At 43.9% G+C, this 16,677-nt stretch overlaps 2 long non-coding RNA genes across 2 annotated transcripts; both read right to left on the bottom strand.

The window, feature by feature from the left end:
* Positions 1–6,247: 6,247 nt before the first annotated feature.
* Positions 6,248–7,454, bottom strand: LOC309697727. Its single transcript, XR_014273888.1, has 2 exons — positions 7,209–7,454; positions 6,248–6,778 (listed from the first exon to the last, which is right to left on the bottom strand). It is a non-coding gene; the product is annotated as an uncharacterized lncRNA (long non-coding RNA).
* Positions 7,455–13,517: 6,063 nt separating this feature from the next.
* LOC309696349 lies at positions 13,518–14,724 on the bottom strand. The gene is made up of 2 exons (XR_014273433.1): positions 14,479–14,724; positions 13,518–14,048 (listed from the first exon to the last, which is right to left on the bottom strand). It is a non-coding gene; the product is annotated as an uncharacterized lncRNA (long non-coding RNA).
* Between the last annotated feature and the right edge of the window lie 1,953 nt (positions 14,725–16,677).

The raw sequence follows: 16,677 nt of genomic DNA, 5'->3' as shown, positions 1-16,677 counted from the left end.
TGGGACATGACGAGAGGCACCTGTGAAATAATAAGAAAAAGTCCAACAGGCCAGTAAAGAGTGACAATTTAAACAAAGGCAAAGCCCCACTAACATGAGTAATAACTGAGCCGTAGAAATGACGCCCTCACACACACACCTCGCCAAGGTAGCTACACTGCTGTCTGTCAGCCCATTTGCAGCCAGGCTGAGGTGGGTCAGAGAGCACTCGTCCTGCAAAAACACAAAAGTCTTAACCTGATTGCACAATTATATCTTTCGACAATAAATGACATTGCATGATTTTTGCGTGCACACCTGTGACAGGACTTTGGCGAGGTGTTCCAGTGCCGGGTAATCAGCAGGCCCTCTGCAGACAGCTGACAGGTCCACGTGTGTGAGGCAGTGGAAGGGCAGAGTCTTTAACACCAGCTCAAAGTCGGTGGAGCCCAGGGGATTGAGGGACAGGCACACTGCTTTCAAATGGCCTGTGCCTGAACGTTCAGAAGATGTAAAGTTAGTTGCAGTTTTGCTTATGGGTGGGAGTTCAGTGAAGCTTAAGGCTTCAGTCAGCTGCTTGTTAGAGAGTCACCTGTGAGCGCGCTGGCTAGCAGCAGTCGATGCTGCTGAAGGAAATGAGCAGTGAGACCTGCAGAGACCGCTTGGCTAGCACAGGGCAGCAGGACAGCAGACAGGACAGAGACTCAGACACGCCGTCCCCCAGTGGGTTCATACTGAGGTCCAGCTCCTCCAGGCACTTTGAGTGGAAACGAGCAGAAAAAGCAAATGATCACGAGAGCCAATTCTCTCTGACAGATATCATTGATATGAATCAGGTTAGCTTGTTATTAAGATCTAAGGTAGTTATTAAGACCAGAGGTACTTAAATACAGGTTAGATGGTAAACCTGGAGCTGCCACTATTGGCTAGCTGAGGCCCTTACCGGGAATGCAGGTGCACTCTGTCCCTTTAAAGCATTTACAGCCTTCTCCAGGCCGTCCCCTGTAATGCAGTTGGCAGAAATGTCCAGCAGCTGCAGACGAGGCATGGTGAGCGTTGTGGCAATCAGCTCAGGGAGAAGGTCGTCAGACATACGGTTTCCAGAAATTCGCAGCTCCGTGAGGCTGGCCTGAAGTTTTAGGGCACGGAGGAGCGGGCTGAGGGAAGAGGCGGCCAAACCGAGACACTTGGAGTCCTGACACGGAGGAACCCCGGTCCCGAACCTCACATAGCCGGGAGACACGCTTGTTCTCATCTACAGGTAGAAAGAGATGGTACTTCATAACAGAATACAAGAATGCACATGTGTCCGTTTTATAATGCATTTCCTCTGTGTTGCTCACCCACTGCTAGACTTTGACAGGCCTTCTTGTATCGCTCAGGGAGAGGAGGGAGATCCCCACGAGCAAACGTCAGCCAGAACCCGCAACACAAACCCATCAGTTATCCTGCACTGGTGCGGGAAAGTGAAGCCAAGGATTCAATCCCAAAAACTGTGATTCCTTCAGTGTCTTCTGGAAGCTGGCTCCAAAAGCAAGTCAGCATCCAGTCTGGTAATAGAAATGGTTCTAATCTTTACAGTTTCTCAGATTGTAGTTTCTCAGGCAGCTTGTTAACATAATCAGCCCTTCACCTTCTTACCAGAATCATACAGTCTAAAACCTGCACGCCTCATCTGGGTAAGAAAGATGAAGTCATTGTGGAAGGACCTAGAACCTCCATTCCTTCTATCAGTGATTTAATGAAAAGACCTCTGTGTCTATGAGAAAGTCTATTTTATGAATTTGGGCCATACTTTGCCTAAGAAAAGGAGTATGCTCACTGGCTGACATGCAAGCTGTTTCACAGTCATAGCCGTCCTCTTGTCACTGTGGGTTGTTTTTTTTTTTTTAAATCCAAGATAGCAACGGTGACAACATTTGTCTTAAACACTCGTGATCAGACTTCATCAACCAATCATGGTAGTCTTCAGCATCTTTTAAATTGTCTGTGGTCCAAGTATGGTCACTTCTGGCTCTCCTCAGTGTCACCTCACCTCTTCATTTGTGTGCAGGACGGCCAGTAGCTGGTCCTGCGGGGAGAGCAGAGCGCCTTCTTTCTGCAGAGAGAGACGAGGCAGGAGGCCACATTTCTGGTAGTAACGCTGAGCTGCCTGCTCACACAGCCACGACACAGAGCAGGAGTTGGCCTCACTGGGATGCAGAGCAATGACCGGCGATTAAACAGAAATTAAAAACAAAACAACAACAACAACAAAAAAACACTATACCAATCAGATTGGGATTTATTTTTATGTACTGCTCAAACTTAAAACTTTTCACCGACCTTTGTGGAACTGGGATCAGGAAGACGTCTTCCTGAACCCGGACCCTCATTCTGATTGGTGGAGGAAGTGACGTGGGCATAGGAGCAACCAAAGTTTGAGTTGGAGGCTAGAGTAAACAAAATAAAACATTCAAGCACTGTTAAAACATCTGTATTTAATGTCGTCAACTCTTTGTAGAAAGACAAAGCAGAGTCTGTGGAGGGATCAGAAAGTCTAAACATCAGGAAAGTAAAAGTTTGTCAGGTGATGCTACAAAACACCAAGGTATAACTATATATAAGATCCGAAATGGGCGATGTCATCTTTTACTCCTGGACAAAGCCCACGGCATCCAGGCTGCAGAAATATGTAAAAACAGCTCGCCCGTTTTGATCAGCTCGCGCTCATTTACTTCCACATTCATCACTGTTCAAAATGAATCAGAAATGAAGACACATCATCTTCAAGTTATATCCCCTAGTGACACTGAATTATAGTTATTCTCTCACTGAGTGTGCATTTCCTGAATAATTCATGTGTAGTCTCACTCTGACTATCACCTTTTCACACTTGGAGTGACTTATTCACAATCACTGTGTTGTGTGTATTTCCTTAGTTAGTGTTACTCCATCCGTAACTAACAAACAGCAAAAGAGCATTCCACTTCTGACCTAAGCATGGATAAGGAGAGGTGGGGGCGGTGTGTCTGATCTCCAATCGTCATCATCTGCATCCCCAAGCTGTTCTTTCTCTGAGAGAGGCCTCTACTGGACAGGGAGGAAACTGCAGATCCTGAAAGAAAAAGGGCACAACAAGCTAGAAAAGTGGGAAAAGCACGAAAAAGAAAAACCAAACAAACCCAGTCTAATCTGCAGGCCGTGTCCGAGTTCAAATACTTGTTTTGAATTCCAGCTGCAGAAGATAAGGCAGTTTCCTCTACTCTTGGCCCAGATGAGTGTGGTAAAAAGCAAACTTACAAATCAGATGTCCTTGCAGAGCCTTAACTCCATCCTGTACATCCGATATGGACTGAAGCTGTCTGGTGAGGCTTGCTATGAACACCAGCTGCCTGATAATGTTGATGACCCACTCTTTCTGTGAGCCAGCACAGCCTGTGTGTGTGGAGGGATGTCGGAAAAAAACAAAACAAAAAAACAAAAAAACAATTAGCCTGAATTAGGACTAGTTGTCATCATTTTTTTTCACATAGCCACGGTTTTTTCTATGGTCTGTTTTTGGGCCATTAATGTAGTTTGGTAACAGCATTATGCTTAAAAATGTTCATCTTTTACTGTTACCTGTTGTGGATCACAAAGTTTAAAACTACTTAAAAACACACACAAACACAACAAAGTAACTCCACCATGTGTCTATCCGGTCTTTAAGTGATGACGTGATCAATCCTACTTCTGGGCCCAAACTACTCTGCGTTTAATAAGGCTGTTGTGTTTTTAACATGTTTTAATGCTTTGTAACTTGTTCTATTTAATCTCAACAAGCCCCTTACAAAAAGTAAGTGATCACTGTCGGCCTCTCTCAGTTTTTATTACAACTATTCATTTTAAAGCTCAGTTTTTAAAACCTTACCATGTAACTACAGCCCAGGCAATGCAGCAGCACATTAATGACTAACCTGTATGTGGATGGATTATCTCAGTTGTTCTCTTGACTGAAGTTTGGTCCGTTTACAGCATCCTGCCATGCCACTGCATTTGTCCCTAACCATCGGGAACCCTCACCTTAATTCTTATCCAGTGGAAAAAAGTTCCCCTTCATCACTGTGTTAATGTTATGCTAACATAGCTGTTTCGCTAGTCACATAGCACATCACTATATACCAGCTAGCCAAACTTCAGTAACCCTACAAACATCACTGCTGCTTACTTTCCTGTCTTCATGTATGTCAGAAGTGATAGCAGAGCTGTGCCTTTTAATTTGTTTTAGAAATCCCTCAGTCAGAACCTGGTATATTATATTTAGACGGAAACTAGTGAGCTAACTCTCTGCTAACTTCTAACTTCAGACAGATTTTTAACTCTCAGTGATCATTTGACTTTGGGACCTGCAGTGTAGTTTGGGTCCAGACACGCTAATGACCAGACTTAAAGGCCAAATTTCGGGTCACTTTTGCTGGTCCCAAGCCCCAATAAAGAAGCTAGCTTGAAGCTTGACATAAAAAACAATAATTGCTAAGAAAAGTGTAATTTGTAGTTCTAAATATATTCTAAATGCATTTAGATCGTTTTTACTCACTTTATGTCTCTTCCACGATGTTACGTCTCTCTCCTATGTTGGTTACAATTACATAAGCACTTAGCAGGACAGTGGAAAAACCCAGGGCCACAGTGATACTGAGAATTCCACGGTGTTCACTGTCTTCAGCAACCTTACGAGGGCCGGTTGAACGGCTACAGTCTTATCATACACGTGCAGTGTTCCTACAAGCCATAAGGTTACCTTGAGTGAGGAAGATGATGATTGAATGTCCGTCTGAGTCCATAGGTTGAGGTGCAAGCACATTTCTCCCATTCTCCACAGAGGGCAGTGGCGCATAGGTGTGACGTCACTAACACTTAAGTTGCCTTAGAGTGATAGCAGAAAATTGTGAGCGTTACACTTGTATGCGGCTTGACGTAGGCACACATTGGCAGGGATGTGGTTGGAACGGCTGACTAGATAAGGCCTGGTGTCCAGCTAATGAAAAAGAGCCGAAAATTGGGGTGCGGCTGCGCAGGTGTGCACTTTAAATATAGCACTTTTGCCCTGTCATTCCGGGCCGCCGAGTGGCTCATGGGAACGTGACAGGCCCTATGGCAGAGATTGAGGACAGAGGGCAGTGGTTCGAATCCCATGCGGACCATATGCTGGGGACACAAAAAAAAAAAAAAAAAAAAAAATCCCTGGCTCTGAAATTCACTTGCTACGCTTGCTAGAAGCCTACAGGCGAGCCTACAGAATGGGCTCTCTCTGCCTTTTTTTTTTTTTTTTTTACCCCTGTCTCAAAATCTCTTCCATCAATCAATATTGGTTGTTATGGTTGCTATGGACGCCAAACACACCATGCATTGTCGCTTTCTCAATCTCTTCTTCATGTCCGAACAAACGCTCAATTTTGCCTTCATTAACACAAATTATACATCAAAATGTAGGTATTTTTCTTGCCTTTAACAAAATGGCACTGTCATTATTGTAGGAGTTGCCGTTTTCTCGCAAATGGCCTCGAAGCAACACAGTTAAAAAATGTCCACATTCAAAGTCTATGGAGACTTGAGTGAAAATGACAGCTGAAATTCTGTAACAGAGGCGTTTTCAACTCCTCATATCTCCTAGATGTATTTTTCTTTAGAGACCTGAAAACCGCCTTGATTTTTTTTTCCTTTTTTATTAAAGCCTGCTGATTGTTACAGTGAAAGAATGATGTCGACAGTCCGTGTACTTTTGGAGTTACAGAACATTTTGTAAGACGAAGAAACGGCAGTTTTCACCTCTCAGTTGTGGTAAACGCTTGAAATATATTATAGGGCAGGCCGCGGCGTAGAGAACGCGCTTTGGGAGCGAGAGACCCAGGTTGAAATCTAGCCAGTGGCAGTATCTAATATCGTTCCCTAATTCACTTTATAATTACAAATTCTCAACACTTGAACATTCCCACGTGTGTTCTGATCAAAACAGTGCAAGAATGAGCTCTTTAGCTTTTGATTTACAACTTATCCACATTTCTTTGCGGACACTCCTGCATGTCACAAATACATTGCACAAAGCGCATCTGTGGCTGTGTACCATTCGTGGTGCGTTGGCTCCCTCTACTGGTACGCGCCTCATTCAAATGTCGCCACACATTTAAAATTGCAGGGTGTCTTTACACTGTCATAGCTCCTAGATAGATTTCTTCAGAGCTGAAAATCGCTGTGATTATTCACCATAGCCTGCTTTGTCTTACAGTGAAAGAACGATGTCAACGTATAGCATCGTTGGTTACTTTAATTATGTTTGTTTTTTTAAATCAAATCCTACAAAACAGGACCATTGTGACACAAAACCTCTCACACACTAACACAAACTCTTTATACAGATACAGAGCTTTACATGTATAAATAAGGCAGACAAAAATGCATAAAACACAAGCTATCCACAGACTGTCGGTGGACGCCATGTCACTTTATTTTGTTTTTATCTTGTTTCTTTTTGGTGTAGCCTCATTAAACAAAATGTTTATAAAAATGACCACTTTTATTATGAATTATTAGGAAATTAATAATTCATTATTAATTATTTATTATGAACACACCTGCCACCCTCAAGTAGAGGTGGCAGAGAGGAGGCACTTGGAGTTTCGGTCGAGAAAGTGTCCGTGTGACTGAGTCCTGTCCCAGCTCTGCTTCAAGGTCTGTCGGTCCAGCTTGTTGAGGGTCTGAGAGCAAAGACGGATATCCTGGACCAGCTCTGACAAACTGTCCAGGTCTTGACTCTCCCAGGGGCCAGAGACCTGACAACCTGCAGGTTAAGCAACAAAGAATCATTTTATTTCATATCCATAATTTCCATTTTCCCCCCTATAAATATTTGACATCCAAATGTAGCCTGTTAGCTAGCATTCAGCAATGTTTTCTGCTCCATAAAATGGAAAATTAATTCACAGCTAATCTTTTTTTTAAATCTTTAAACCACACTTCTATATTGTAATGTCTGTGTGTGTAATCATCATGTAACACCTCTGTGCATACATACTAAATGTTCAAACTTAGAAATGCGTCAAAAGGAAACGCACTGATAGCAAGAAAGAAACTGTTGCCAAGTACAACTTTGCACAGGTGATAAAAACATCAAAGAAATCCAAATTGTGAATTAGTGTGAAACGGTGAATCTAAGAATAGCTTTAGAAAAAAAAAGGAACTCCATGGAGTATCTCCAAGTTCAGACATACCTTCGAGGTTTAGAAGTGTCAGTGGTCGACGGGCCTCTCTGACAGACGCCAGGATGTTGTGAAGTCCCACTGATGTAACAGACGGATTTCCTGACAGATTCAGACTCACCAGTGTGGGACACGACGAGAGGCACCTGTGAAATAATAAGAAAAAGTCCAACAGGCCAGTAAAGAGTGACAATTTAAACAAAGGCAAAGCCCCACTAACATGAGTAATAACTGAGCCGTAGAAATGACGCCCTCACACACACACCTCGCCAAGGTAGCTACACTGCTGTCTGTCAGCCCATTTGCAGCCAGGCTGAGGTGGGTCAGAGAGCACTCGTCCTGCAAAAACACAAAAGTCTTAACCTGATTGCACAATTATATCTTTCGACAATAAATGACATTGCATGATTTTTGCGTGCACACCTGTGACAGGACTTTGGCGAGGTGTTCCAGTGCCGGGTAATCAGCAGGCCCTCTGCAGACAGCTGACAGGTCCACGTGTGTGAGGCAGTGGAGGGGCAGAGTCTTTAACACCAGCTCAAAGCCGGTGGAGCCCAGGGGATTGAGGGACAGGCACACTGCTTTCAAATGGCCTGTGCCTGAACGTTCAGAAGATGTAAAGTTAGTTGCAGTTTTGCTTATGGATGGGAGTTCAGTGAAGCTTAAGACTTCAGTCAGCTGCTTGTTAGAGAGTCACCTGTGAGCGCGCTGGCTAGCACAGGGCAGCAGGACAGCAGACAGGACAGAGACTCAGACACGCCGTCCCCCAGTGGGTTCATACTGAGGTCCAGCTCCTCCAGGCACTTTGAGTGGAAACGAGCAGAAAAAGCAAATGATCACGAGAGCCAATTCTCTCTGACAGATATCATTGATATGAATCAGGTTAGCTTGTTATTAAGATCTAAGGTAGTTATTAAGACCAGAGGTACTTAAATACAGGTTAGATGGTAAACCTGGAGCTGCCACTATTGGCTAGCTGAGGCCCTTACCGGGAATGCAGGTGCACTCTGTCCCTTTAAAGCATTTACAGCCTTCTCCAGGCCGTCCCCTGTAATGCAGTTGGCAGAAATGTCCAGCAGCTGCAGACGAGGCATGGTGAGCGTTGTGGCAATCAGCTCAGGGAGAAGGTCGTCATACATACGGTTTCCAGAAATTCGCAGCTCCGTGAGGCTGGCCTGAAGTTTTAGGGCACGGAGGAGCGGGCTGAGGGAAGAGGCGGCCAAACCGAGACATTTGGAGTCCTGACACGGAGGAACCCCGGTCCCGAACCTCACATAGCCGGGAGACACGCTTGTTCTCATCTACAGGTAGAAAGAGATGGTACTTCATAACAGAATACAAGAATGCACATGTGTCCGTTTTATAATGCATTTCCTCTGTGTTGCTCACCCACTGCTAGACTTTGACAGGCCTTCTTGTATCGCTCAGGGAGAGGAGGGAGATCCCCACGAGCAAACGTCAGCCAGAACCCACAACACAAACCCATCAGTTATCCTGCACTGGTGCGGGAAAGTGAAGCCAAGGATTCAATCCCAAAAACTGTGATTCCTTCAGTGTCTTCTGGAAGCTGGCTCCAAAAGCAAGTCAGCATCCAGTCTGGTAATAGAAATGGTTCTAATCTTTACAGTTTCTCAGATTGTAGTTTCTCAGGCAGCTTGTTAACATAACCAGCCCTTCACCTTCTTACCAGAATCATACAGTCTAAAACCTGCACGCCTCATCTGGGTAAGAAAGATGAAGTCATTGTGGAAGGACCTAGAACCTCCATTCCTTCTATCAGTGATTTAATGAAAAGACCTCTGTGTCTATGAGAAAGTCTATTTTATGAATTTGGGCCATACTTTGCCTAAGAAAAGGAGTATGCTCACTGGCTGACATGCAAGCTGTTTCACAGTCATAGCCGTCCTCTTGTCACTGTGGGTTGTTTTGTTTTTTTTAAATCCAAGATAGCAACGGTGACAACATTTGTCTTAAACACTCGTGATCAGACTTCATCAACCAATCATGGTAGTCTTCAGCATCTTTTAAATTGTCTGTGGTCCAAGTATGGTCACTTCTGGCTCTCCTCAGTGTCACCTCACCTCTTCATTTGTGTGCAGGACGGCCAGTAGCTGGTCCTGCGGGGAGAGCAGAGCGCCTTCTTTCTGCAGAGAGAGACGAGGCAGGAGGCCACATTTCTGGTAGTAACGCTGAGCTGCCTGCTCACACAGCCACGACACAGAGCAGGAGTTGGCCTCACTGGGATGCAGAGCAATGACCGGCGATTAAACAGAAATTAAAAACAAAACAACAACAACAACAAAAAAACACTATACCAATCAGATTGGGATTTATTTTTATGTACTGCTCAAACTTAAAACTTTTCACCGACCTTTGTGGAACTGGGATCAGGAAGACGTCTTCCTGAACCCGGACCCTCATTCTGATTGGTGGAGGAAGTGACGTGGGCATAGGAGCAACCAAAGTTTGAGTTGGAGGCTAGAGTAAACAAAATAAAACATTCAAGCACTGTTAAAACATCTGTATTTAATGTCGTCAACTCTTTGTAGAAAGACAAAGCAGAGTCTGTGGAGGGATCAGAAAGTCTAAACATCAGGAAAGTAAAAGTTTGTCAGGTGATGCTACAAAACACCAAGGTATAACTATATATAAGATCCGAAATGGGCGATGTCATCTTTTACTCCTGGACAAAGCCCACGGCATCCAGGCTGCAGAAATATGTAAAAACAGCTCGCCCGTTTTGATCAGCTCGCGCTCATTTACTTCCACATTCATCACTGTTCAAAATGAATCAGAAATGAAGACACATCATCTTCAAGTTATATCCCCTAGTGACACTGAATTATAGTTATTCTCTCACTGAGTGTGCATTTCCTGAATAATTCATGTGTAGTCTCACTCTGACTATCACCTTTTCACACTTGGAGTGACTTATTCACAATCACTGTGTTGTGTGTATTTCCTTAGTTAGTGTTACTCCATCCGTAACTAACAAACAGCAAAAGAGCATTCCACTTCTGACCTAAGCATGGATAAGGAGAGGTGGGGGCGGTGTGTCTGATCTCCAATCGTCATCATCTGCATCCCCAAGCTGTTCTTTCTCTGAGAGAGGCCTCTACTGGACAGGGAGGAAACTGCAGATCCTGAAAGAAAAAGGGCACAACAAGCTAGAAAAGTGGGAAAAGCACGAAAAAGAAAAACCAAACAAACCCAGTCTAATCTGCAGGCCGTGTCCGAGTTCAAATACTTGTTTTGAATTCCAGCTGCAGAAGATAAGGCAGTTTCCTCTACTCTTGGCCCAGATGAGTGTGGTAAAAAGCAAACTTACAAATCAGATGTCCTTGCAGAGCCTTAACTCCATCCTGTACATCCGATATGGACTGAAGCTGTCTGGTGAGGCTTGCTATGAACACCAGCTGCCTGATAATGTTGATGACCCACTCTTTCTGTGAGCCAGCACAGCCTGTGTGTGTGGAGGGATGTCGGAAAAAAACAAAACAAAAAAACAAAAAAACAATTAGCCTGAATTAGGACTAGTTGTCATCATTTTTTTTCACATAGCCACGGTTTTTTCTATGGTCTGTTTTTGGGCCATTAATGTAGTTTGGTAACAGCATTATGCTTAAAAATGTTCATCTTTTACTGTTACCTGTTGTGGATCACAAAGTTTAAAACTACTTAAAAACACACACAAACACAACAAAGTAACTCCACCATGTGTCTATCCGGTCTTTAAGTGATGACGTGATCAATCCTACTTCTGGGCCCAAACTACTCTGCGTTTAATAAGGCTGTTGTGTTTTTAACATGTTTTAATGCTTTGTAACTTGTTCTATTTAATCTCAACAAGCCCCTTACAAAAAGTAAGTGATCACTGTCGGCCTCTCTCAGTTTTTATTACAACTATTCATTTTAAAGCTCAGTTTTTAAAACCTTACCATGTAACTACAGCCCAGGCAATGCAGCAGCACATTAATGACTAACCTGTATGTGGATGGATTATCTCAGTTGTTCTCTTGACTGAAGTTTGGTCCGTTTACAGCATCCTGCCATGCCACTGCATTTGTCCCTAACCATCGGGAACCCTCACCTTAATTCTTATCCAGTGGAAAAAAGTTCCCCTTCATCACTGTGTTAATGTTATGCTAACATAGCTGTTTCGCTAGTCACATAGCACATCACTATATACCAGCTAGCCAAACTTCAGTAACCCTACAAACATCACTGCTGCTTACTTTCCTGTCTTCATGTATGTCAGAAGTGATAGCAGAGCTGTGCCTTTTAATTTGTTTTAGAAATCCCTCAGTCAGAACCTGGTATATTATATTTAGACGGAAACTAGTGAGCTAACTCTCTGCTAACTTCTAACTTCAGACAGATTTTTAACTCTCAGTGATCATTTGACTTTGGGACCTGCAGTGTAGTTTGGGTCCAGACACGCTAATGACCAGACTTAAAGGCCAAATTTCGGGTCACTTTTGCTGGTCCCAAGCCCCAATAAAGAAGCTAGCTTGAAGCTTGACATAAAAAACAATAATTGCTAAGAAAAGTGTAATTTGTAGTTCTAAATATATTCTAAATGCATTTAGATCGTTTTTACTCACTTTATGTCTCTTCCACGATGTTACGTCTCTCTCCTATGTTGGTTACAATTACATAAGCACTTAGCAGGACAGTGGAAAAACCCAGGGCCACAGTGATACTGAGAATTCCACGGTGTTCACTGTCTTCAGCAACCTTACGAGGGCCGGTTGAACGGCTACAGTCTTATCATACACGTGCAGTGTTCCTACAAGCCATAAGGTTACCTTGAGTGAGGAAGATGATGATTGAATGTCCGTCTGAGTCCATAGGTTGAGGTGCAAGCACATTTCTCCCATTCTCCACAGAGGGCAGTGGCGCATAGGTGTGACGTCACTAACACTTAAGTTGCCTTAGAGTGATAGCAGAAAATTGTGAGCGTTACACTTGTATGCGGCTTGACGTAGGCACACATTGGCAGGGATGTGGTTGGAACGGCTGACTAGATAAGGCCTGGTGTCCAGCTAATGAAAAAGAGCCGAAAATTGGGGTGCGGCTGCGCAGGTGTGCACTTTAAATATAGCACTTTTGCCCTGTCATTCCGGGCCGCCGAGTGGCTCATGGGAACGTGACAGGCCCTATGGCAGAGATTGAGGACAGAGGGCAGTGGTTCGAATCCCATGCGGACCATATGCTGGGGACACAAAAAAAAAAAAAAAAAAAAAAAAATCCCTGGCTCTGAAATTCACTTGCTACGCTTGCTAGAAGCCTACAGGCGAGCCTACAGAATGGGCTCTCTCTGCCTTTTTTTTTTTTTTTTTTTTTTAACCCCTGTCTCAAAATCTCTTCCATCAATCAATATTGGTTGTTATGGTTGCTATGGACGCCAAACACACCATGCATTGTCGCTTTCTCAATCTCTTCTTCATGTCCGAACAAACGCTCAATTTTGCCTTCATTAACACAAATTATACATCAAAATGTAGGTATTTTTCTTGCCTTTAACAAAATGGCACTGTCATTATTGTAGGAGTTGCCGTTTTCTCGCAAATGGCCTCGAAGCAACACAGTTAAAAAATGTCCACATTCAAAGTCTATGGAGACTTGAGTGAAAATGACAGCTGAAATTCTGTAACAGAGGCGTTTTCAACTCCTCATATCTCCTAGATGTATTTTTCTTTAGAGACCTGAAAACCGCCTTGATTTTTTTTTCCTTTTTTATTAAAGCCTGCTGATTGTTACAGTGAAAGAATGATGTCGACAGTCCGTGTACTTTTGGAGTTACAGAACATTTTGTAAGACGAAGAAACGGCAGTTTTCACCTCTCAGTTGTGGTAAACGCTTGAAATATATTATAGGGCAGGCCGCGGCGTAGAGAACGCGCTTTGGGAGCGAGAGACCCAGGTTGAAATCTAGCCAGTGGCAGTATCTAATATCGTTCCCTAATTCACTTTATAATTACAAATTCTCAACACTTGAACATTCCCACGTGTGTTCTGATCAAAACAGTGCAAGAATGAGCTCTTTAGCTTTTGATTTACAACTTATCCACATTTCTTTGCGGACACTCCTGCATGTCACAAATACATTGCACAAAGCGCATCTGTGGCTGTGTACCATTCGTGGTGCGTTGGCTCCCTCTACTGGTACGCGCCTCATTCAAATGTCGCCACACATTTAAAATTGCAGGGTGTCTTTACACTGTCATAGCTCCTAGATAGATTTCTTCAGAGCTGAAAATCGCTGTGATTATTCACCATAGCCTGCTTTGTCTTACAGTGAAAGAACGATGTCAACGTATAGCATCGTTGGTTACTTTAATTATGTTTGTTTTTTTAAATCAAATCCTACAAAACAGGACCATTGTGACACAAAACCTCTCACACACTAACACAAACTCTTTATACAGATACAGAGCTTTACATGTATAAATAAGGCAGACAAAAATGCATAAAACACAAGCTATCCACAGACTGTCGGTGGACGCCATGTCACTTTATTTTGTTTTTATCTTGTTTCTTTTTGGTGTAGCCTCATTAAACAAAATGTTTATAAAAATGACCACTTTTATTATGAATTATTAGGAAATTAATAATTCATTATTAATTATTTATTATGAACACACCTGCCACCCTCAAGTAGAGGTGGCAGAGAGGAGGCACTTGGAGTTTCGGTCGAGAAAGTGTCCGTGTGACTGAGTCCTGTCCCAGCTCTGCTTCAAGGTCTGTCGGTCCAGCTTGTTGAGGGTCTGAGAGCAAAGACGGATATCCTGGACCAGCTCTGACAAACTGTCCAGGTCTTGACTCTCCCAGGGGCCAGAGACCTGACAACCTGCAGGTTAAGCAACAAAGAATCATTTTATTTCATATCCATAATTTCCATTTTCCCCCCTATAAATATTTGACATCCAAATGTAGCCTGTTAGCTAGCATTCAGCAATGTTTTCTGCTCCATAAAATGGAAAATTAATTCACAGCTAATCTTTTTTTTAAATCTTTAAACCACACTTCTATATTGTAATGTCTGTGTGTGTAATCATCATGTAACACCTCTGTGCATACATACTAAATGTTCAAACTTAGAAATGCGTCAAAAGGAAACGCACTGATAGCAAGAAAGAAACTGTTGCCAAGTACAACTTTGCACAGGTGATAAAAACATCAAAGAAATCCAAATTGTGAATTAGTGTGAAACGGTGAATCTAAGAATAGCTTTAGAAAAAAAAAGGAACTCCATGGAGTATCTCCAAGTTCAGACATACCTTCGAGGTTTAGAAGTGTCAGTGGTCGACGGGCCTCTCTGACAGACGCCAGGATGTTGTGAAGTCCCACTGATGTAACAGACGGATTTCCTGACAGATTCAGACTCACCAGTGTGGGACACGACGAGAGGCACCTGTGAAATAATAAGAAAAAGTCCAACAGGCCAGTAAAGAGTGACAATTTAAACAAAGGCAAAGCCCCACTAACATGAGTAATAACTGAGCCGTAGAAATGACGCCCTCACACACACACCTCGCCAAGGTAGCTACACTGCTGTCTGTCAGCCCATTTGCAGCCAGGCTGAGGTGGGTCAGAGAGCACTCGTCCTGCAAAAACACAAAAGTCTTAACCTGATTGCACAATTATATCTTTCGACAATAAATGACATTGCATGATTTTTGCGTGCACACCTGTGACAGGACTTTGGCGAGGTGTTCCAGTGCCGGGTAATCAGCAGGCCCTCTGCAGACAGCTGACAGGTCCACGTGTGTGAGGCAGTGGAGGGGCAGAGTCTTTAACACCAGCTCAAAGCCGGTGGAGCCCAGGGGATTGAGGGACAGGCACACTGCTTTCAAATGGCCTGTGCCTGAACGTTCAGAAGATGTAAAGTTAGTTGCAGTTTTGCTTATGGATGGGAGTTCAGTGAAGCTTAAGACTTCAGTCAGCTGCTTGTTAGAGAGTCACCTGTGAGCGCGCTGGCTAGCACAGGGCAGCAGGACAGCAGACAGGACAGAGACTCAGACACGCCGTCCCCCAGTGGGTTCATACTGAGGTCCAGCTCCTCCAGGCACTTTGAGTGGAAACGAGCAGAAAAAGCAAATGATCACGAGAGCCAATTCTCTCTGACAGATATCATTGATATGAATCAGGTTAGCTTGTTATTAAGATCTAAGGTAGTTATTAAGACCAGAGGTACTTAAATACAGGTTAGATGGTAAACCTGGAGCTGCCACTATTGGCTAGCTGAGGCCCTTACCGGGAATGCAGGTGCACTCTGTCCCTTTAAAGCATTTACAGCCTTCTCCAGGCCGTCCCCTGTAATGCAGTTGGCAGAAATGTCCAGCAGCTGCAGACGAGGCATGGTGAGCGTTGTGGCAATCAGCTCAGGGAGAAGGTCGTCATACATACGGTTTCCAGAAATTCGCAGCTCCGTGAGGCTGGCCTGAAGTTTTAGGGCACGGAGGAGCGGGCTGAGGGAAGAGGCGGCCAAACCGAGACATTTGGAGTCCTGACACGGAGGAACCCCGGTCCCGAACCTCACATAGCCGGGAGACACGCTTGTTCTCATCTACAGGTAGAAAGAGATGGTACTTCATAACAGAATACAAGAATGCACATGTGTCCGTTTTATAATGCATTTCCTCTGTGTTGCTCACCCACTGCTAGACTTTGACAGGCCTTCTTGTATCGCTCAGGGAGAGGAGGGAGATCCCCACGAGCAAACGTCAGCCAGAACCCACAACACAAACCCATCAGTTATCCTGCACTGGTGCGGGAAAGTGAAGCCAAGGATTCAATCCCAAAAACTGTGATTCCTTCAGTGTCTTCTGGAAGCTGGCTCCAAAAGCAAGTCAGCATCCAGTCTGGTAATAGAAATGGTTCTAATCTTTACAGTTTCTCAGATTGTAGTTTCTCAGGCAGCTTGTTAACATAACCAGCCCTTCACCTTCTTACCAGAATCATACAGTCTAAAACCTGCACGCCTCATCTGGGTAAGAAAGATGAAGTCATTGTGGAAGGACCTAGAACCTCCATTCCTTCTATCAGTGATTTAATGAAAAGACCTCTGTGTCTATGAGAAAGTCTATTTTATGAATTTGGGCCATACTTTGCCTAAGAAAAGGAGTATGCTCACTGGCTGACATGCAAGCTGTTTCACAGTCATAGCCGTCCTCTTGTCACTGTGGGTTGTTTTGTTTTTTTTAAATCCAAGATAGCAACGGTGACAACATTTGTCTTAAACACTCGTGATCAGACTTCATCAACCAATCATGGTAGTCTTCAGCATCTTTTAAATTGTCTGTGGTCCAAGTATGGTCACTTCTGGCTCTCCTCAGTGTCACCTCACCTCTTCATTTGTGTGCAGGACGGCCAGTAGCTGGTCCTGCGGGGAGAGCAGAGCGCCTTCTTTCTGCAGAGAGAGACGAGGCAGGAGGCCACATTTCTGGTAGTAACGCTGAGCTGCCTGCTCACACAGC

This window comes from Aulonocara stuartgranti (assembly GCF_965226115.1).
Source record: "Aulonocara stuartgranti genome assembly, chromosome: 20".
Lineage (NCBI taxonomy): Eukaryota > Metazoa > Chordata > Actinopteri > Cichliformes > Cichlidae > Aulonocara > Aulonocara stuartgranti.
Note: the sequence above shows the minus strand (reverse complement) of the source record. Positions and strands in the feature narration are given on the sequence as shown.